Source organism: Nycticebus coucang, chromosome 12, assembly GCF_027406575.1.
Source record: "Nycticebus coucang isolate mNycCou1 chromosome 12, mNycCou1.pri, whole genome shotgun sequence".
Classification (NCBI taxonomy): Eukaryota; Metazoa; Chordata; class Mammalia; order Primates; family Lorisidae; genus Nycticebus; species Nycticebus coucang.
In genome coordinates, this window is record NC_069791.1 from 77,143,932 (window position 1) to 77,166,181 (window position 22,250).

Sequence of the window (22,250 nt, forward strand, 5' to 3'; positions counted from 1 at the left end):
ATAAATAAATAAATAAATAAACACACACACACACACACACACACACAGTATGTATTTTACAGCAGAGAAAGTTTATTCCACATAGTGCTAAGCGAGGAAACAGGAATTTCTCAAATCTGCCTCCCTGGCAATTGGGGAGGCAGAATTTGTTTTTTAATTTCAGATTAATATGAGGGTACAAACAATCAGATTACATTGTTTGCATTTGTCAGGCAAAGTCTAGGTTGTAGTTGAGCCCTTCACCTAAGGGATGTGCTGTATACCCTTACATTGTGCCCCTTAGGTGAGATCTTACTAATCCTCCTCTCCTAATCCCTGAATTTAGTTGTTTTTCTTTCATGTGGGCATACAGTTGTTTTTCTATGGATTTCATATTAGTATTGAGTACATTTAGATACTTGCTTTTCCATACTTGTGATACTTTACTAGGGAAAATGTTCTTCAACTCCATTCAAGTTAATACAAAAGATGTAAAGTCACCATCTTTTTTAGGGTTGAATAGTATTACACGATATACACATACCACAGTTTATGAATCCGTTCATGTGTTGATGGGCTCTTGAGTTGGTTCCATGTCTTGGTGATTGCAAGCTGAGCTACGATAAACATTCTAGTGCAGATGTCCTTATGGTAAAATGATTTTTTTCTTCTGGATAGGTACCTAGTAATGGGATTGTCTACTTTTAGCTCCTCGAAGATTCTCCATACTTCTTTCCAAAGAGGCTATATTAGTTTGTAGTCCCGCTAGCAGTGTGCAAGTGTCCCCTTCTCTGCACATGCATGCCAGCATCTCCAGTTTTGGGACTTTGTGATGTGGGCTGTTCTCACGGGGGTTAGGTAATATCTGAGGGTGGTTTTGATTTACATTTCTCTAATGATCAGGTACAATGAGCATTTTTTCATGTGTTTGCCATTCGTTTGTCTTCTTCAGAAAAGGTTCTATTCATGTCTCTTGCCCATTTATAATGGTATTATTTGCTCTTGTTGATTACTTTGAGTTCTCTGTTGATTCTAGTTAGCAGCCCTTTTTCAGATTTGTAGCATGCAGATATCTTTTCCCATTCTGAAGGTTGTCTGTTTGCTTTAGTTGTTGTGCAGAAGCTTTTTAATTTGATCATGTCCCATTTATTTATTTTTGGTGTTGCTGCCATTGCTAAGGGCATAAAAATCTTTTCCCAGGCTGGTATCTTTTATCATCTTATGTTTTAAATTAAAACTTTTATCTAGCCAGAGTCAGTTTTTGTAAGTGGTGAAAGGTGCAGGTTTAGTTTTAATCTTCTACAGTTAACCATTTCTCATAGCACCGTTGACTAAATAGGAATTCTTTTCTCCAGGATATGCTTTTGTTTGGTTTATTGAAGACCAGATGGTGATATACATCTGGTTTCATTTCTAGGTTCTCTATTTTATTCCATAGATCTGTATATCTATTTTTGTGCCATTACCATGCTGTTTTGATCACCAGAGACTTGTAGTATAACCTGAAGTCTGGTAATATGCCTTCAGATTTGTTTTTATTTTTTTGAGACAGAGCCTCACTTTGTCACCCCCATAGAGTGCCCTCGCGTCATAGCTCACAGCAACCTCAAACTCCTGGGCTCAAGTAATTCTCTTGCCTCAGCCTGCCAAGTAGCTGGGACTATAGGCATACTGCACAACACCGAGCTATTTTTTTTGTTATAGTTGTCATTGCCGTTTGGCAGGCCCCAGGCTGGGTTTGAACCCGCTAGCTCCTTGTATATGTGGCCGGCACCCTAGCCGCTGAGTTACAGGCGCAGAGTCGAGATTTGTTTTTATTAGAATTACATTGGCTATTTAGGGTGATAAAATATTTGTTCAGGTTCAGATATGTAGATATCTAGCATCTGTTCTAGACCTTTTGTAACATTATGTAATAGTATTAGAAAAAAGCATTAGTAGTAGGATTTTTATTTTATTTTTTTGTTTCAGATTAATTTTTAAGGGTACAAAGAATTACATTACAATGTTTGCATTTGTTAGGTAGAGTCCCTCTTATAATTATTTCCCACCCTGAAGAGGTGTGCCACATACCCTAACATTGTGCAGATTAAGTGGGGGTACATTTATCTCCCACCCTCCTCCACTCTGTCCTCTCCCTCATTCCCCCACCTCCCACTTTGAGTTTTTCTCTTATGTGGGTGTGTATAGATCATTTACTGGCTTCATATTAGTACTGAGTACATTGGATTCCTCTCCATTATTGTGATACGTTACTAAGAAGTATCCAGGCTAATGAAAAAGATGTTAAGTCCCCATCTTTTTATGGCTAAATAGTATTCCATGGCATACATATACCACATATACATATACACATAGACCACAGCTTGTTAATCCATTCCTGGATTGGTGGGCATTTAGGTTGTTTCCGTATTTTGGAGATGGCAAATTGAGCTTTGAGAAACAATCTAGTACAAATGTCCTTATGATAAAATGATTTTTTGTTCTTCTGGGTAGAACAAAAAATGGGATGGCACGATCAAATGGGAGGTCTAATTTGAGTTCTTTGAGGATTCTCCATACTTCCTTCCAAAAAGGTTGTATTAGTTTGCAGTCCCAGGTAGTAGGATTTTTAAAAGAGATTTAAGAACTGAAGTGTTTTTATACTTTGATATTCCACAAAGAAGAATTTATTAGGGTTGAGAATCCTCATTACCAAGCAGATCTTCACCTGTTTTAAAATGCACACTCATGTATAGTCACCTTCTTTTGTTTGTTTGTTTTTCAGTTTTCTCCTCTATCCCAGTTGACCTTGCTTACGTGAAAGGAGAGCAGGGTATTGCTATTAATTTATTTGTAAATTTAAATTTAGAAATCTATCAAACACTTAAATTATATGTGGTAAGTAAGAGGTGGTCCCTGCCCTCATGGAACTCAACGTGAATCAGAAAGGTAAATGTGATGATCATACACACAGATGACTATAGGAGTGTGATGGGCATGCTGCTGTTTGTGGCAGGTGGCCTACCACATAGTCTATATGTATATGTGTTAGAGATATACATCGAGTGCTTAGGCAGCATTGAAGAAGGGATTTGTGGCTTAGAGAGAGATTAGAGGACACTTCTTGAAGGAAATAGAATGATGATGGTGTTTTGAATGACAGGAAGAAGTATGCAGTATAGGCAGACTTAATAGGCAGAGTTAATATTCTAGAGAGAAAGACTGGCAGGGACCAAGACACAAGGATGTGAAAATGCCTGGCCCTTTTGGGATCCTGAAAGTGATAGGTACAGTGTTGCTGGAGAACTAAGTCTGTCTTAAGGGGCTGTGAGAAATGAAGGTTAGAGTGCAGGCCTTTTGAAGGGTTTCAGGTCATCCTTGAGGGAAAATGTGAGGGGAAATTGTGCTGGGAATTGTTCCTAGTTTTCTCCGATTTTAGTGTCTCCTAAAATAGATGTATACTGTGATGTGGAAGTACCAGGATCAAATCAGTTCATCAGTATTCAGTGAATGTCCATGCAGGATCTAGGGAGCAATAATATGTAGGGCATTGTGTGGAAATACTGGATATGCACAAATAGAGTCTTGGGTTACATAAGAATGCATTGTGATGCTGGCTGAAGGAGCGCTCAAAAGAGAGAGAGGTGGAAATAGAAGTTAGTTTAGCTTATTTTTTCCTTCTAAAGCAGTGGTTGTCAACTTTCCTACAAATTAGAATAACCTGGTAATCTTAAATTTTTTTTAAGTTATAGTTAACATGCAATGAAATGTACCAATTTTAAGTGTATGAATGAATTTTGAATCAATGGATTTTGGCAAATATACACACTCACATAACCCACATACCCATCAAGTTACAGAACATAGTCACAACCTGAAAAAGTCCATTAGTCTCCACTTCTAATCAGTCCTACCTACTCCTCCCATATGCAACCACTGTTCTGATTCCTATTTTCCTTGTTTAATTTTGCCTGTCCTTGAACTTCATTTAATAGAATCATACAATATGTGCTCTTTTGTGATTGACTTCTTTTGTTAACTTAATGTTTTTGAGATTTTTCTATATTGTTGCATGTTATCAGTTATTCATTGCGAAGCAGTACCCTATTGCATAGATAGACCACAATTGGTTTAACTATTTCTCTGTTGTAATTTGAGTTGTTTCAAATATTTGGCTATTATGAATAAGATGTAACGATCAATCTTATATAAGATTTTTTTTTTTTTTTTTGGACAGAGGTTGTCATTTCTTTTATGTAAATACCTAAGATTGGAATTATTTTGTGTTAAGGTATGTAAGTATTTGTTTAATTTTATAGGAAACTGCCAAATGGTTTTTCACAGTGTTTGTACCATTTTATGCTCCCACTAGCATCACGTGAGAGTTCTGGTATTCCACATACTTCAAAATATTTAGTGTGGTCAGTCTTTTTACTTCTAGCCATATTGTGTAGTGGGTATATATAATGGTGTTTCATTATGTTTTAATTAGCATTTTCCTGATGATTAATGATGTTGAACACTATCTTCTTTTTGAAGTTTTAGAGCAGATCTTTTGACCATTTTTTGAATGGAGTTGTCTTTTTGTTATTGATTTATAAGCATTCCTTCCTTATATATTTTGATACAAGTCCCTTGCCAGATATATGTAATATGAGTACTTCTACTGAGCTGTTACTTGTCTCTTCAATTTCCTTATGGCATCTTTGGGTAAGCAGAAGTTTTCAGTTTTGATGAAATATCGTTTATCTTAATTTTCCCTCATCTATTTCATGCCTTTCATGTCCTTATTAAGAAATCTTTACTTACTCTGGGTTATAGAAATATTTGTCATTGTTTTTTCCTATGAGCTTTATCACTTTTTGATTTGTGATCCATTTTAAATTTTTGTGTGTATTGTGAGGTAAGACTAAAGGTTCATTTTTCATTTTTTCCCCTATAACATTTATCCAGTTGTTCTGGTACTGTTTGTGGGAAAGTCTTTTTCCCATTGAATATTCTTGCTACCTTTTTGAAATCAATTGCCTGTTCATGTCTTTTTCTGCTTAGGTCTATTTCTGGACTCTCTCTTCTGCTTCATTCATTTATTTATCTCTCCTTATCCCATTACTACACTGTCTTGATTATCTAGTTTTATATTTTAATTTTGAAATGCACTAGTGAGAATCCTCCCACTTTTTTATTCCTTTTTTTTTTCTTTTAAGACAGAGTCTCACTATGTTGCCCTTGGTAGATAGAGTGCCCTGGTGTCATAGCTGGCTCGCAGCAACCTCAAACTCTGGGGCTTAAGTGATTTTTTTGCCTCAGCCTCCCAACTAGTTGGGATTACAGGTGCCCTCCACAACACCTGGCTTTTTTTGGTTGTAGTTGTCATTGTTGTTTGGCATACCCAGGCTGGATTCGAAACCGTCAGCCCCCGTGTATGTGGCCTGCGCCCTAACGGCTGAGCTACGAGTGCCAAGTCCACTTTTCTTTTTCTTTTTTGATATTTTGGGGGCTATTTTAGGTCCTTTGCTTTTTCATCTAAGTTTTAGAATCAAATTGTCCAATTCTTTAAAAAAAAAAAAAAATCTGTGGTTCTTTACAAAATCCTGTGATACATGGTACCCATACCAAACTTCATAACCAGTTAAATCAGAATCATTTAGTGCAGACTTGGTTAACAAAATCTATCTATTTGTTAAAATTCTCCAGATTATTTCAAGTACAGCCAAAATTGAGAACCAGGTGCTAATGGGATTTTAGTGTGATACACTGAAAAAGAAATTCTGTCATAGATTACCGGGATGGAAACCATGTGTTGGAGTTGAAGTAGGCTCCTAATGGAAGAGGTTTTTGATGCTTTGGGACTGGGAGAGTTGAATGAGGAGGAGTGAGAGGAGGAATGGGAAGTAGTGTGGAGAGTTCCCTCTCCCTGGGGGGGTGTGGAGTCCCATTACTGATGTGCTACTTTGTGTGGCTGCTATTCTGGATTATTCAGGATATTCTTACCCTAAATCCTCACAGTGCAGTCCATAAACCAGTAACTGGAAAGCTAAGGAGTTCTCCTGATAAAGAATAAAAATGTACAGTCTTTTAGAGAATAACTTTCCCTTGGATTAGGAAAATGTTTGTTAAATCTGCATAGTAATGAATGGAGTAGGCATGTTCTAGAAATGGCTGTGTCATTGCTTTTGGAAGTTTTTGTATCTTTATAATTTTATGTCTTTAGCAAACATTGATTCATCTATTCTTCCCAAGGGTAGATAGTTCAGTCAGAAGTGAAGTCTTTCTAAAAGGCTTTAAAGAAAAAAGGGGACAAAATTTGCAATCAAATTGTGTTGTTCTTAGGGAACATACAAGCTATGTAGGTTGTTAGGTGCTTTCTTGTGGTTCCCTCCCCCCCCCCCAAACATTTTCTTTCTTGAAAAGAGAGGTTGGAACTAGTCATCTGAGTCCCTCTTTCCCAGATACATGTTCCCTAAACAGCTGTAGAGAATTAATTTTAGTCAGCTCTAGTAGAGTTTTAATCTCAGCTTTCTGCTCAGTGTTATGGAAAATTCTCTCTAGAAAATAGCCAGTATGTACCTGCCATGGGATATTAAAAAATTCAGATGAATATTAGATTTTTGAGTGTTTTCCTGGTAGAAAGAGCATGGAGAATCCTTTAGTGAGTTAAATTTTACAATGTACACAAAAAGCAAGTGTCTATGATATATTTATATTTTTGTGTGTGACATGTTAGTTGTACTATTTTCTTATTCCTAGTAGAATTGAAATTATACCGTGTCCAACCCTAAACCTCATTTTTCTGTGATAGATGAGACACGTTAAGCAAAATTGTGTTTTGATACTAGCAACTTTGAATTCGTATTTTTTGAAATTATTCCTTAAGAGGCAGAAGATTGTGTTTTAACACATACAGTCATTTCTTTTAATAACATTTTTATAAAGGGAGACAACTATTCACAAGCTTCTCTTTAAGGAACCACCCCCTTTTTCATTTTATATCTTTATTTCTCTGATTTGTATGTAATTTGAACATATGTCTGTGATGTTATGATCATAACATTGAAGTAATTTTATTTTTTGCTTAACGCTGAAAATATATTTCCTATGTTGCTATATAATTAACAATTTAATGCAACACAATGGTAAATAAAATTGTGCCATACTTTATATTCTTCTAATGTTGTAAGTTTCCAATTTTATACTTTTATACCACAATAAATTTATTTGTACATAGAATCCTTTCATCCCTTCCCCCCCAAATTCATTCTTCAATATATTCTTTCTTGTGGAATGGTAATAGGGTGCATTTTTTGTTTTGTGCTTAAGTTCTATCAGTGTACAGTTTACGCTGAATACTATCATCAGCAATATACAGTGTACTTGCCTTAAGAAGGATCACCATTTGTTTTTCTAAGGATAAAAAGCTGTTGAATTTCTTTTATAATTGTATTACTAAAAACCTTGTTCTTTTTGTTTTTGCATATGAATTTGAAACCCTATTTATGTTTGCTTTTTAATGGTTTATGGGATGGAATTTTTTTTTTTCCTTAACTAGTATGTGTGTGTGGGTTTTAAAAGTTTTTCTTTCTTTTCTTTTTTTTTTTTAAAGAAAGACTTTTTTAAAGACTCTTTTTTAAAGACTCTCTATATTGACCAGGCTGGCCTTGAATTACTGGGCTGAGGCAATCCTCCTGAATACAGGAGGATTATATAGGTAGCACATGGAGATTTTTATGTTTTGTTTATATAGTAATTCCTTATAAAATTCATCATGAATACTTTTCCCAGGTTCATTTCTTTTTATTTTAGTTTTTCGTTCTAAAGGAGTTTATGAGATTGAGTTCTATATGTTTTCTTCTGTTGCATTAACAAACTTGTTATCTCTTAAGAAATCGAACACCACTTCTGCTTCTCTCCCCCAATTTTCTGGTTTAATTAAAAGAAATTTTTGGAATCCATCTGAATTTCTTTTGTTATATATACCCTCTTCGTATCTACTGTATTATGAGCAAATGTAGGTTACATGAGGACCTTGTATTTATTCATAAGTCTTGGGAGAGAAATAGAGGCAACTGGAATTTCTGTCTCAGTTTCCTGAAATATCTGCAAGTCAGTGTTTACTCATCTATAAGGGTGGGATGAGAATAACAAATGTACAGAGAACTTTTAAAAAATGTACTTAAGCCTACTCTTAAGCACACAGTTAAAGCATCTCTGTTGAAAGTGTTTAAAATACCAAATAGCTGTAACCTTTGGTAATTACTGTCTGTGTACCATCATTTCTTGGATTTTTTCCATTAGCTAGAGAGTTTTCTGAAACTAACCATGACCTGCAGACATTGGGGATCTGGGTATAGAAAAAAAATGCAAGTTGAGGATGGCCATCAGAAATATACAACATCTGAGCCAGATATGAGTACCTGGTGAGGATGTTAGGGACTATATAAGAATAATGATTATAGGAAAAATAAATATTGGCAGTACAGATGGTGGGTTAAAAAAGTTGGCTTTGACAGAAAGACTTGTTAACTCAGCTTTGCCACTTAAATGACCTTGGGTGATGAGTAATTTAAGCTTTCCAAACTCAGTTTCCTCAGTTGAAAAATGGGAATGATATTGATGAATGGTTTAATTAAATAAGAAAACGTATGTGAAAACTTAATGTGGTGTCCGAACCATAGCAGATGCCAAGTAAATTGTAGCTGTTATTACTATCTTTATTTACAGCAAACATTGTGTAACTTAGAGGTGGAACATACAGTCAGGAGACATTGGTGTTCACTATGTGAGTGATCTTAGGCAAATCAACCTCTGACTTGCCAAGGCCACTCTTTTCTCATGTGTAAAATGAGTAACGGATTTTTTGTGAAGATTATCTCAAGCAGTGCCTTAGGAAGCACTTGGTATAGCAAATTTTAAACAGTTTTTTTCCTGTACCTCACTAGCCTGACGCGATAGTAGATACTTCAAGTATCTGTTCACTGGGGCTGGAGGCTGATAGGAAGGTGATGGACCCAAGTCTTTTTTTTTTTTTTTTTTATTGTTGGGGATTCATTGAGGGTACAAGAAGCCAGTTAGACTGATTGCAATTGTTAGGTAAAGTCCCTCTTTCAATCATGTCTTGCCCCCACAAAGTGTGACACACACTAAAGCCCCACCCCCCTCCCTCCATCCCTCTTTCTGCTCCCCCCCATAACTTTAATTGTCATTAATTGTCCTCATATCAAGATTGAGTACATAGGATTCATGCTTCTCCATTCTTGTGATGCTTTACTAAGAATAATGTCTTCCACTTCCATCCAGGTTAATACGAAGGATGTAAAGTCTCCATTTTTTTTAATGGCTGAATAGTATTCCATGGTATACATATACCACAGCTTGTTAATCCATTCCTGGGTTGGTGGGCATTTAGGCTGTTTCCACATTTTGGCGATTGTAAATTGAGCTGCAATAAACAGTCTAGTACAAGTGTCCTTATGATAAAAGGATTTCTTTCCTTCTGGGTAGATGCCCAGTAATGGGATTGCAGGATCGAATGGGAGGTCTAGGTTGAGTGCTTTGAGGTTTCTCCATACTTCCTTCCAGAAAGGTTGTACTAGTTTGCAGTCCCACCAGCAGTGTAAAAGTGTTCCCTTCTCTCCACATCCACGCCAGCATCTGCAGTTTTGAGATTTTGTGATGTGGGCCATTCTCACTGGGGTTAGATGATATCTCAGGGTTGTTTTGATTTGCATTTCTCTAATATATAGAGATGATGAACATTTTTTCATGTGTTTGTTAGCCATTCGTCTGTCATCTTTAGAGAAAGTTCTATTCATGTCTCTTGCCTATTGATATAAGGGATTGTTGGCTTTTTTCATGTGGATTAATTTGAGTTCTCTATAGATCCTGGTTATCAAGCTTTTGTCTGATTGAAAATATGCAAATATCCTTTCCCATTGTGTAGGTTGTCTCTTTGCTTTGGTTATTGTCTCCTTAGCTGTACAGAAGCTTTTCAGTTTAATGAAGTCCCATTTGTTTATTTTTGTTGTTGTTGCAATTGCCATGGCAGTCTTCTTCATGAAGTCTTTCCCCAGGCCAATATCTTCCAGTGTTTTTCCTATGCTTTCTTTGAGGATTTTTATTGTTTCATGCCTTAAATTTAAGTCCTTTATCCATCTTGAATCAATTTTTGTGAGTGGGGAAAGGTGTGGGTCCAGTTTCAGTCTTTTACATGTAGACATCCAGTTCTCCCAACACCATTTATTGAATAGGGAGTCTTTCCCCCAAGGTAAGTTCTTGTTTGGTTTATCCAAGATTAGGTGGTTGTAAGATGTTAGTTTCATTTCTTGGTGTTCAATTCGATTCCAAGTGTCTATGTCTCTGTTTTTGTGCCAGTACCATGCCGTCTTGACCACTATGGCTTTATGGTACAGACTAAAATCTGGTATGCTGATGCCCCCAGCTTTATTTTTGTTACAGAGAACTGCCTTAGCTATACGGGGTTTTTTCCGGTTCCATACAAAATGCAGAATCATTTTTTCCAAATCTTGAAAGTACGATGTAGGTACTTTGATAGGAATGGCGTTGAATAGCTAGATTGCTTTGGGAAGTATAGACATTTTAACAATGTTGATTCTTCTCATCCATGAGCATGGTATGTTCTTCCATTTGTTAATATCCTCTGCTATTTCCTTTCTGAGGATTTCATAGTTTTCTTTATAGAGGTCCTTCACCTCCTTCTTTAGGTATATTCCTAGGTATTTCATTTTCTTTGAAACTATGGTGAAGGGAGTTGTGTCCTTAATTAGCTTCTAATCTTGACTGTTATTGGTGTACACAAAGGCTACTGACTTGTGGACATTGATTTTATATCCTGAAACATTACTGTATTTTTGATGACTTCTAGGAGTCTTGTGGTTGAGTCTTTGGGGTTCTCTAAGTATAAGATCATGTCGTCAGCAAAGAGGGAGAGTTTGACCTCCTCTGCTCCCATTTTGATTCCCTTTATTTCCTTGTCTTGCCTAATTGTATTGGCTAGAACTTCCAGCACTATGTTGAATAGTAAAGGTGACAGAGGACAACCTTGTCTGGTTCCAGTTCTAAGAGGAAAAGCTTTCAGTTTTACTCCATTCAGTAAAATATTGGCTGTGGGTTTGTCATAGATAGCTTCAATCAGTTTTAGAAATGTGCCACCTATGCCTATACTCTTCAGTGTTCTAATTAGAAAAGGATGCTGGATTTTATCAAATGCTTTTTCTGCATCTATTGAGAGGATCATATGATCTTTATTTTTGCCTCTGTTGATATGGTGGATAACGTTTATGGACTTGCGTATGTTAAACCAGCCTTGCATCCCTGGGATGAAGCCTACTTGATCATGATGAATGACTTTTTTGATGATAAGCTGTAATCTATTGGCTAGGATTTTGTTGAGAATTTTTGCATCTATATTCATGAGTGAGATTGGTCTGAAATTCTCCTTTTTGTTTGGGTCTTTTCCTGGTTTTGGTATCAGGGTGATGTTTGCTTCATAGAATGTGTTGGGGAAGATTCCTTCTTCCTCAGTTTTTTGGAATAATTTCTGCAGTACAGGAATAAGCTCTTCCTTGAAGGTTTGATAGAATTCTGGAGTGAAGCCATCTGGACCAGGGCATTTTTTAGTTGGAAGCTTTTTTATTGTTTCTTTGATCTCAGTGCTTGAAATTGGTCTGTTAGGAGGTCTATTTCTTCCTGGCTAAGTCTAGGGAGAGGGTGTGATTCCAAATATTGATCCATTTCCTTCACATTGTCAAATTTCTGGGCATAGAGTTTCTGGTAGTATTCAGAGATGATCTCTTGTATCTCTGTGGGATCAGTTGTTATTTCCCCTTTATCGTTTCTGATTGAGGTTACTAGAGATTTTACTTTTCTGTTTCTAGTTAGTCTGGCCAATGGTTTATCTATTTTAGTTATTTTTTCAAAAAACCAACTCCTTGTTTCATTAATTTTGTGAATGATTCTTTTGTTTTCAATTTCATTGATCTCTGATTTGATTTTGGATATTTCTTTTCTTCTACTGAGTTTAGGCTTAGATTGTTCTTCTTTTTCGAATTCCATAAGATCTCTTGTGAGATTGTTGATGTGCTCTCTTTCTGTTTTTCGAATGTAGGCATCTAAAGCGATGAATTTTCCTCTCAAAACTGCTTTTGCAGTGTCCCACAGGTTTTGGTAGCTTGTGTCTTCATTGTTGTTATGGTGAAGGAAGTTAATGATTTCCTGTTTTATTTCTTCCTTCACCCATCTGTTATTCAACAGAAGATTGTTTAATTTCCATGCCTTTGGGTGGGGTTGATCATTTTTGTTAGAGTTGAGTTCCACCTTTAGTGCCTTATGGTCTGAGAAGATACAAGGTAAAATTTCAGTTCTTTTGATTCTGTTGATATTTGTTTTGTGTCCCAGGATATGATCAATTTTGGAGACTGTTCCATGGGGTGATGAGAAGAATGTATATTCTTTATCTTTGGGATGGAGTGTTCTATATGCGTCTATCAAGCACAGTTGTTCTAGGGTCTCATTTAAATCTCTTATATCTTTGTTTAATTTCTGTTTAGAGGATCTGTCCAGCTCTGTTATAGGTGTGTTAAAGTCCCCTGTTATGATGGTATTATCAGATATCATATTGCTCAGACTGAGTAAGGTCTGCTTCAAGAATCTGGGAGCATTTAAATTGGGTGCATAAATATTTAGAATTGAAATGTCTTCTTGTTGTAGTTTTCCCTTGACCAATATAAAGTGACCATCTTTGTCTTTTTTGACTTTAGTTGCTTTAAATCCACATGTATCTGAAAATAAGATTGCAACTCCTCTTTTCTTGTGAATTCCATTTGCCTGAAAAATTGTCTTCCAACCCTTGACTCGGAGCTTTCATTTGTCTTTTGAAGCCAGGTGTGTTTCTTGCAGACAGCAAATGGATGGCTTGTGTTTTTTAATCCAGTCAGCCAATCTATGTCTCTTCAGTGGGGAATTCAAGCCATTAACATTTATTGAGATAATTGATAAGTGTGGTAGTATTCTATTCGTCTTATTTGGTGAGAGTCCATTGCTTAGTTTTATCTTTTGCATCAGTGTGGAGGTTAGGTTCTGTCCTTTAATTTCTGAGTTCTTACTTTGCTGCTGATCCATTGTGGTGGTCAGTGTGCAGAACAGGTTGAAGTATTTCCTGTAGAGCTGGTCTTGTTGTGGCGAATTTCCTCAATGTTTGTATATCCGTAAATGATTTGATTTCTCCATCAATTTTGAAGCTTAGCTTAGCAGGGTACAGAATTCTGGGCTGGAAATTGTTCTGATTAAGTAGATTAAAGGTAGATGACCATTGTCTTCTTGCTTGGAAATTTTCATTAGAGAAGTCTGCGGTCACTCTGATGGATTTGCCCCTGTAGGTCAACTGGCGCTTACTCCTGGCAGCTTGCAGAATCTTTTCTTTTGTCTTGCCTTTGGACAGGTTCATCACAATGTGTCTTGGAGAAGCTCGGTTAGAGTTGAGGCGACCTGGGGTCCGATATCCCTCTGAAAGCAGTGTGTCAGAATCTTTGGTGATGTTTGGGAAATTTTCTTTTATAATATTCTCTAGTATGGCTTCCATTCCTCTGGGGCATTCTTCTTCCCCTTCTGGAATTCCTATCACTCGTATGTTGGAACGCTTCATAAAGTCCCATAATTCTGACAGTGAACATTCTGCTTTCTCTCTCTTCTTTTCTGCCTCTTTTACTGTCTGAGTTATCTCAAGAACTTTGTCTTCTACCTCTGAAATTCTTTCTTCTGCATGGTCTAACCTGTTGCTGATACTTTCCATTGCATCTTTAAGTTCCCTAATTGACTGTTTCAGTTCCTTCAGGTCTGCTATATCCTTTTTATATTCTTCATATCGTTCATCTCTTATTTGATTCTGTTTTTGGATTTCCTTTTGGTTATTTTCCACTTTATTAGGAATTTCCTTCATTGTTTCCATCATTTCTTTCATTGTTTTCAACATGTGTATTCTAAATTCCCTTTCTGTCATTCCTAACATTTCTTTACTGGTGGAATCATCTGCAGTAGCTACCTCATGGTCCCTTGGTGGGGTTGTTCTAGACTGGTTCTTCATGTTGCCTGGAGTTTTCTGCTGATTCTTCCTCATGGGTGATTTCTTTTATCTGTTTCCTTGCCCTGATTTTCCTTTCACTTCCTCTTGCTCTTTAAGTTCTTGTGCCTGTGGAAGTTGTGGGCGGGTTTAGACGGATTGAACACTCGCGACCACTTGCCGGTTTTCCACTGTTTTAGTCCTCCTCTTGGGGTCCAGAAGTCTCTTGCTGACTCCCTGTATCCTCATAGGAGTGATGATAGGCAGTTCCCACCAGCCAGAGATGCCTGGAGTCCTATCTCCCCAGACTCACGGTGCCCAGATGCAAGGAAGCTGTTACTCGGCTGCCATCTTGCTCCGCCTCAGGATGGACCCAAGTCTTAATTTTAGGGTCATGACACATTCAATTGAAAAGTTAAATTTATTTTTGGGGGGCAAGTCATCATGCTGAGTGCTATGCCAGGCTAAATAATACCTTTAGACCTTGCCTTTAAAGTACTTATTGCTATCATAAAGGTAGAGGATGGGTAATTATACATAGGTCCTCAGAGTAGGTTCAGTGATTTAACCCTACCACAAGGAAGTAAATTTAATCTACAGTAAAACAGGGATTTGAGGATATGTGGTCTCTGTGGTCAGTCTGGAGATGTGTACATGAAGGAAGTCATCCACTAAGCAAATGCTGGATGCTTGCTGTCTGGAATACTCTCAGCTAAATTAACATCGTTTCTGATAGAATTCCTTTTTTTCTGGTAAACCATGGGTATCTTCTGTATGTTCTGCTGTTTTTTGGTTTTATGTCCTTTCCTTTCCCGTGGGTATCTTCCTGTGTGTTCTGCTGTTTTTTGTTTTAAGTCTTTTCCTTTCCCGTTTGATTTTATAAATGCCAATGCTTAAGTGTTAGCTATGGCTAATTTCAGTAAATAAGACCCAGATATTAAGTATCCATTTCTCTCTTGAATCAAAAATAAAGTTATGTTATGGGGAATAAAAGCAAAAGCATTTAATTAAAAACTCCATTAATTTTGGAACATGGTATGGTACCTTTGTTAGTCCCCTAAGTAAATTTAATTATATTCTGACAGTGTCTTTGAATAGTCAAAGAAAACATGATATCTCAATTTACATTTCTTTTTTCTTAGCCAGTTTTTATTCTGTAGGAAGAGTATATTGTTTCTCATAGAGGAGTGGAGTACATAGTGGACTGACAAAGGGGAAGAGTGTTATTTCCTTGAACACAGATTGGCATTTAATATTCACTTAAGTCTATGTCTATGGAGAAGAACAGAGCCCATTCTGTTTAGCAGTTTGCCTTTTGCTAATTATGACATGCATGATGTATTTTCTTCTACTCCAGTCCATCAAGTTCCATTTATGCTTTTGGGCTATGGAGAATTGGCTATGACTCACCATGAGGTGCACTGGTGACATGTTATTTCTCTTCTAAAAGTGTAGAGATGACAGACTACTTTTAGTTTTTTTCTTTTATTTTTTATGACAGAGTCTGACCCTGTCTCCTTGGGTAGAGTGCTATGGTCTCAACAGCTCACAGCAACCTCAACTCTTGGGCTCAAGCAAACCTCTTACTTCAGCTTCTTAAGTAGCTGAGACTATAGGTTCACTCACAAGGCCCACCTAGTTTTTCTATTTTTGGTAGAGACAGCATTTTGCTGTTGCTCAGGTTAGTCTCCAACACCTGCACTCAGGCAATCCATCCGCCTCAGCCTCACACAGTGCTACAATTACAGGTGTGAACCACTGCACCTGGTGGATAGACTTTTAGATAATGACTTTTGGGATTTAGATAATCTCTATTGGTGGCTGGGACTCCCTAATAGCAAATCCCAAACCACTCACCTTCTTTCCAGTAGTATTAATGTTCTAAGAGAGACTGTACATTACATTAAAGTCAGTGTAGTTCTCCATGGGAAGGCTGGTTTTAAATGAGACTTATTCAACCTCTTTTCAGCTGGTGTTTCATTACCACTGAGGATTTATATTGCAATAGCTCTGAGGCGAAGCTGGTAAGAATGCCAGCTTCACTAATATTTAGAGTCATAAAATTCTGGATATTGGACAAGCTCTTAATTACTCTGAATCCGTCTTTGTCTTAATAAAAGTTGGATTGCACCCACTAAAACAAGATGGCTGTGTTTGCATTAATCTCCAAATGTAGGTTAATACCTTTTTAAAAGCTCTCTCCTAGACAAGAGACTTGAAAATTAATTTCCCATTTTCAGCTTGAAATGAAGAGCTCTTCCACGTGTGGAGTTTGAAGGGCTGCCATTTTCTGATGATGTAGATTCAAGTGCCAATAATAACTGTTCCTCTTTAGTTTTTTTTTTTTTTTTTGTTTGCTTATTTTTTTTAAAGGTCTTAGGTAAAGTCTCTTCTCTTCTTGGAAACTTGTATTTTTTAAAAGTCTGCTTCAGAGTAAACTGATGAAGTTCCATTTTCTCTGTGGAAAATTGGCTCACTGCAAATGAGGGGCGCAGTGATAGAATGAATTCTGTTACAATTGTGACTGGAGGAAGCTGGGTTTAACATTACACTGCTACCAGGATAGATATTAAAAAAATGTTTTTTTTGCCCTGGAATGTCTAAGCACTTGCATGTTGGAAGGTGGGGGGTTTCCTCATAATGGCAAGTTCTTAACTGATTTGCTCAAGTATAAGATAGAACTTTCTTTCCCTTTTCTTGTTCCAACGTACTGCTGTGTAACCATTTAGCACCACTAATTTCCAGGATACATTTCTATATTGTAGATGGCCAGTGAGATTATAAGGGCTCTGAAAAGATTTTTTTTTTTTATTGTTGGGGATTCATTGAGGGTACAATAAGCCAGGTTACACTGATTGCAATTGTTAGGTAAAGTCCCTCTTGCAATCATTGAAAAGATTTTTATATAAATTGAGATCTTCTCAGTTAAAAGTCTCTGACACACTATAATTTCCCTCCAAACCTCAGTTTTCATGTAAACCACTTGGACCATGTATTAACGAAACAGATTTCTATGCATCTTCCCCTGGAAATTCTGATATGGTATGTTTGGGACAGGAATCTGACGCTCATAAGACAGAATGCACATTTGATACTCAGAGAACTCTATTGTGTCCTCCCAGAGCACCAGGTTTCCATATATAATTTGTAGGGTAATACTTCTGACCCAGTATGATTTTGTGAGGCGATGTCTTAGAATGGTTTTTGTAGACCTTTATGAAGGACACCACCACTGCTAAAACAAACAATTCATTATGTGGTTTTTGGATTAGTAAGGGTTAAAAGAATGAAGGAGTACCTAGTTCATTGTGAATGAGGGAACTAAGGTTCAGACCTTGTTAGGAAAGGAGGTGATAACTGTTCTCTTTACAGACAATTCCAGAGTAGAGTTATCCTATGGAGGTGGAATCACACTTCTGGTGGCCCTATAGAGGGTCTCTGGGGCTGAAGAATGGGTGCTATAGGGGCTGAATATAAAATACATTTAATAGAGGAACCAGTGAACTGTCAATCTTTTTGAGATACTGCTTTGACTTTCTAATTATTTTTAGGCTATGGAACTATTGTCTACCAGACAAGTCTGATTTGAGTTGAGAAGAAGAATGGGGGCTGTGTAGGTGGAAGCAGGCTGAGGGACACAAGCACATTAAGACCTTCTTCTCCCCAGAGCTAGAAGAACCCTTTGCCAGAAGCCCTGGGTTCCACAGATGTGGTAACTAATACCATTGCAGTGTGGTGAGCTCTGTGTAGTGGAGATGGCGACACAGACCCCTGACGTGGGTCTCAGTAAGTGCTAGACCTTATCTGGTGTCAGTGTAGAGGGCTGGCAGAAAAGGCAGGGCTTAGTGAAATGTTTGTTGAATGAAAGCTATGGAGGAAATTTGTATCTCACATTCAGTGCTGAATGAGATTTCTAAGGTCCTTTCCAATGTAGAAAGTCTGTGATATCTACTCCAAAGATTAATTCTTAGAGCTCAATGTGGAAAGCCCATGGATATAATGTCTGTGAGTGCAGGGACTTTTTCTGTAGTCTTAGTAGATTTTCAGTACTTAGAACAGTGAGGCTGACATTAGTGGTTCTTAGTGAATATTTGTTTGCATACATTTTATTTGTTGAAGAAGGTGAAATATGTTTAAGATAGTACTCTGTGAACCATTTTTTTCCTGTTGTCCTAGAGAATTCTTATTTAATCACCCGTATGTCTAGTGATCTATGTTCCTTCCTCCTACCATATACCCATTCTTCCTTTCAGGGCTCCTAGCTCTTCCTTCCCAGTCCATATTTGCCAAAGGGGAATAGGATGTGAAGAATATTGTAGTAGACCAAAAATCATCTCAGAAATACAGGAAAATTCCGTAGGCATGTAAATTGGGAAACCTACTGGCTGATTTGATATAACTTGTACATTTCCTGTGATTCTTCAGTTGTTGCGGTATGTCCCTATTCTCAGAGAGAAGTGAGAATCTCTTGCAGGTTTATAGCCTAGATTAATTGGAATATTTTGTGAAGTTTCTGAAGTGTTATCACTTCATCTTTATCCTTGTTGCTATCTCACATGGAAAACATTTGAATTATTTTAGAGAAGATATAATTTGCTTGTGCTATACAGTGTCATTTTAAAGCTGATTAGCATTTCACATCACCTCTGCAACTCATAAATCATCCACTTCCCTTCTCAGCAAGCAAGCTGTAAGTCAGCAAGGAAGCACCTGCTGAAATTTCTTGTTCTGTGATTTAGAGAACACCCTAGACTCTCTATGGGCCCTCTGTGGTCTTGGTCTCTAGAAGGCTTCACCCGTGTGGGAAATAAGTAAAACTTTCAGTGGATTTTCCCCAGGAAGGTTCCAAGGGTTGCTCTACATAGGAGAGGTCTCAGATTTACATTCCATAAACCTGGTCCAGCCAGTTGTTTCATTTAGCTTATGTGGATCATTACGAAAGTTTTGAGATATATAAAAATCAAGAAACGTAAAATCCTGGATATAAACAAGTGAACCATACCCAGGAACACCCTAAGCCAAGCAAATTGAAACTTGCATGGGTGAATCAGAAGGGACATGGTTGACTGTGTTTCTTAGAAGTGAAATAATGACCATAACACAGTGTGTCTTAAAACGTTCATAGTGACCTATGTATATGGTGTTATAAAAATTTTGAAAGCAGTTGCCAACATTTGTAAACTAGAGAAAGAGTCCCAGGAGAGAGGAGTAAAGATGTATATTTCCCCACTCAGGCATCTCTTGACTCCTAGATCGCATTAGGGCAGAAAAGAGAGACATGACACTAAAATTGGCAGACACTCTCAGGAAGAAAAGAAGAAAAAAGAACCAAGAAACCAGAAAAACCATTAGGCCAATTAATTAACCCTTGGAGTGGCCAGGAGATCCAGAGCTTCCTTAAAGAGTAGACATCTCCTGAATTTGAAGAGATGAGCAAGAAAAATCGTGAACGGTCTAAAGCAATTGTCCAGTGTCTGGAGTAGGACATTAAGAGGAGCTGGCAGAAATGTCTGCAGGTAGTGGCAAGTTCAGAGGCTAGTCCAGAGGCCAAGGAGCCAGCCTCAGCTCTGTCAGCTCTATCCTCTTAAAGAGGGTCTACATAGGATTCCAGGATACAGCTGGAAGACCAGCATCTTTTCAGGTCCTTCCTGTACAGGTGCACCTGACCTCCCATCTCCCAAGTACCAGTCCTGGGTCTGTAGAGTTCTTCTTCACTTCCGGGGGCTGCTGCAGCTCCTCTGCCTATGGGATACAGGCCGGTTCCTTGTCTACCCAGATGGCAGCCCAGGAACTTGAATTTTCCACGGTTAGCTTCATACTTATCCCCTTTCTTTTTCCAGTTCCCATCCATTCACAGTAGTGGCCTACCCTCTATTTAGATCCTGTACTTAAAGACAATTAGAACTTGGATCTTGATTCTATGTGAAAGATAAAAAAGTACACTTTATACGTTGGTGCATGGCTCCTTCCTTTCTCTGCCCAATGTACTGAGAATAAAATGTGAAATAAATACATACACACACACACAATTTCACATAAAAATCCAGGTTTGGGTTATTCTCTGGTAAATCAGAAGACCTGGCAGCACCAAGCTATGCTCCATGCCTATCTCCAGTTGGTACTGAGAGCAGGTGTACTCTAGAAAAGAAGTACAGATTTTCCATTTTGCTTTAGCCTCCATCTCTTTCTCAGTTTTTCCATGGGGTGAATTGACTTTACTCAATGTCCTACATGATAGATACTTGAATTGGTGACATCTTGCTATATTATGCGAATGTATAGATCCCCCCCCCCTTTTTGAGACACAGTCTCACTACGTCGCCCTGGGTAGAGTGCTATGGCGTCACAGCTCACAGCAACCTCAAACTCTTGGGCTCAAGCAATTCTCTTGCCTCAGCCTCCCAAGTAGCTAGGACTACAGGCACCTGCTACAACACCCAGCTATTATTTATATTATAGTTGTCGTTGTTTAGCTGGCCTGGGCTGGGTTCGAGCCCAGCCTTGGTATATGTGGCTGGTGCTATAACCATTGTGCTATGGGCACCGAGCCTATAGATTCCCTCTTCTTTGATTAGTATCAGCCATCTAACTCAACTGAATAAGAGGCTACCATTTATTGAGTGGATGTTAAGGTATCAGGCATCATGCTAAATGCGTATACACACACACTTGCTTATATAATCTTTATAATTATTGTAATTATATAAATGAAGACATGGAGGCAAGGAGAGAGATGAAATAATTTGCTCAAGATCACCCAGCTAGTCACAGTCAAGCAGGATCATTATGGTGTACTTCGGAGTTTGAGCTGGCATTTTTGCCAAGGCCTGGTGATTTATTGACTAACCTGTTGGAGGCAGTGGGTATCAGTTGAGAGGTGGCTAACAGTGAAACACTTCCTGAATCCCCACATTGTTCCTGGAAGGAGCAGTGGTGGTAGGGCAGTCATAGCCACAGCAGGGTATTTGAAAGGCATCCCTCCTTTCAAGATGCCAGTTGATTTGATTTTTTTCACCCTCTTGATCATCCATCCTGTTGCTTATTTGTCATGCATAAAAGCCTTGTTTTTTTTTTTTTTTTTTTTTGTAGAGACAGAGTCTCACTGTACCGCCCTCGGGTAGAGTGCTGTGGCGTCACACGGCTCACAGCAACCTCTAACTCTTGGGCTTCCGTGATTCTCTTGCCTCAGCCTCCCGAGTAGCTGGGGACTACAGGCGCCCGCCACAACGCCCGGCTATTTTTTTGTTGCAGTTTGGCCGGGGCTGGGCTTGAACCCGCCACCCTCGGCATGTGGGGCCGGCGCCCTACTCGCTGAGCCACAGGCGCCGCCCTTGTTAACAATGAACCCAAACAAATCATTGACGTTTGAAATTAAATTGCAACAGGTATTGTCCATAGCTAAACTGCTTATTGACAGTGCTTCATTAATTATATCGAAAGAACATCCTAACTGGGTATATTCTGCCAAATCAAACCGTGAACTTTAGCTCTCTACCAGCAAATTCATTTTGACTTACAGAAAGTTGGTGATCCAAAGATCCCTCACCAACCTCAGAATGTTGTGTTTATGGAAACTCTTTAATGATTTGTTAAGGTTTCTTGCAGAGAAGGGGAATTCTGGTCTCCTTACCTGACTGCTAAGTTAGGAGAAGGAAGCGGTGCTTCTGAAAGGGAGAGGCTTACACATAGTAGGTGGGGGAGTAAAGTTCAGTGCAGCGGTGTGGGGCAGTTGGTTGTTAGGTTGTTTGTATATCTAATCCACATTCTTAGCACCCCCCCCCCCCGATTTTCCTCTCTCCCTCTCCCTCCTTTATCTTCTCCTTTATAAGTGCTGGGGGTTTGCATTAGGCACTGTTCCCAGTGTTTTGTGTGAATTAATTTGTTTGTTTTTTATAGTAGCCCCAGGGGTTAGATACGCTCCAGTTAAAGAAATTGAGGCACAGAGTGGGTAAAACTCACCTGGTTAGTCTGCTCTTGTCAGAGGGAGCAGGCAGCCCTGGCTTTGAGGCCACTGGCTATATATCTCCTGGCTGCTATTTTTGTGCGCTCAGGGTAAACATTTAAACCTCTGTATGTGTGTCTCTGGACCAGCTGAGTTCCTCTGGAAGCCTTGCCAAGTAGCTGTTTGGTTGGCAGGGCAATTAAGTATGCTAGGTGTGCTGTGCTGAGCCCTGGGAGGGAGAGAAGGAATGGAATCTAGTCTTTGCTTGTGTTACAC

The 22,250-nt window shown here is 38.3% G+C and overlaps 1 protein-coding gene across 4 annotated transcripts in view; it reads left to right on the forward strand.

The window, feature by feature from the left end:
* AUTS2 (activator of transcription and developmental regulator AUTS2) overlaps positions 1 to 22,250 on the forward strand; it is a 1,299,114-nt gene that overhangs the window by 137,921 nt on the left and 1,138,943 nt on the right. The gene's annotated exons all lie outside the window — the stretch shown is intronic.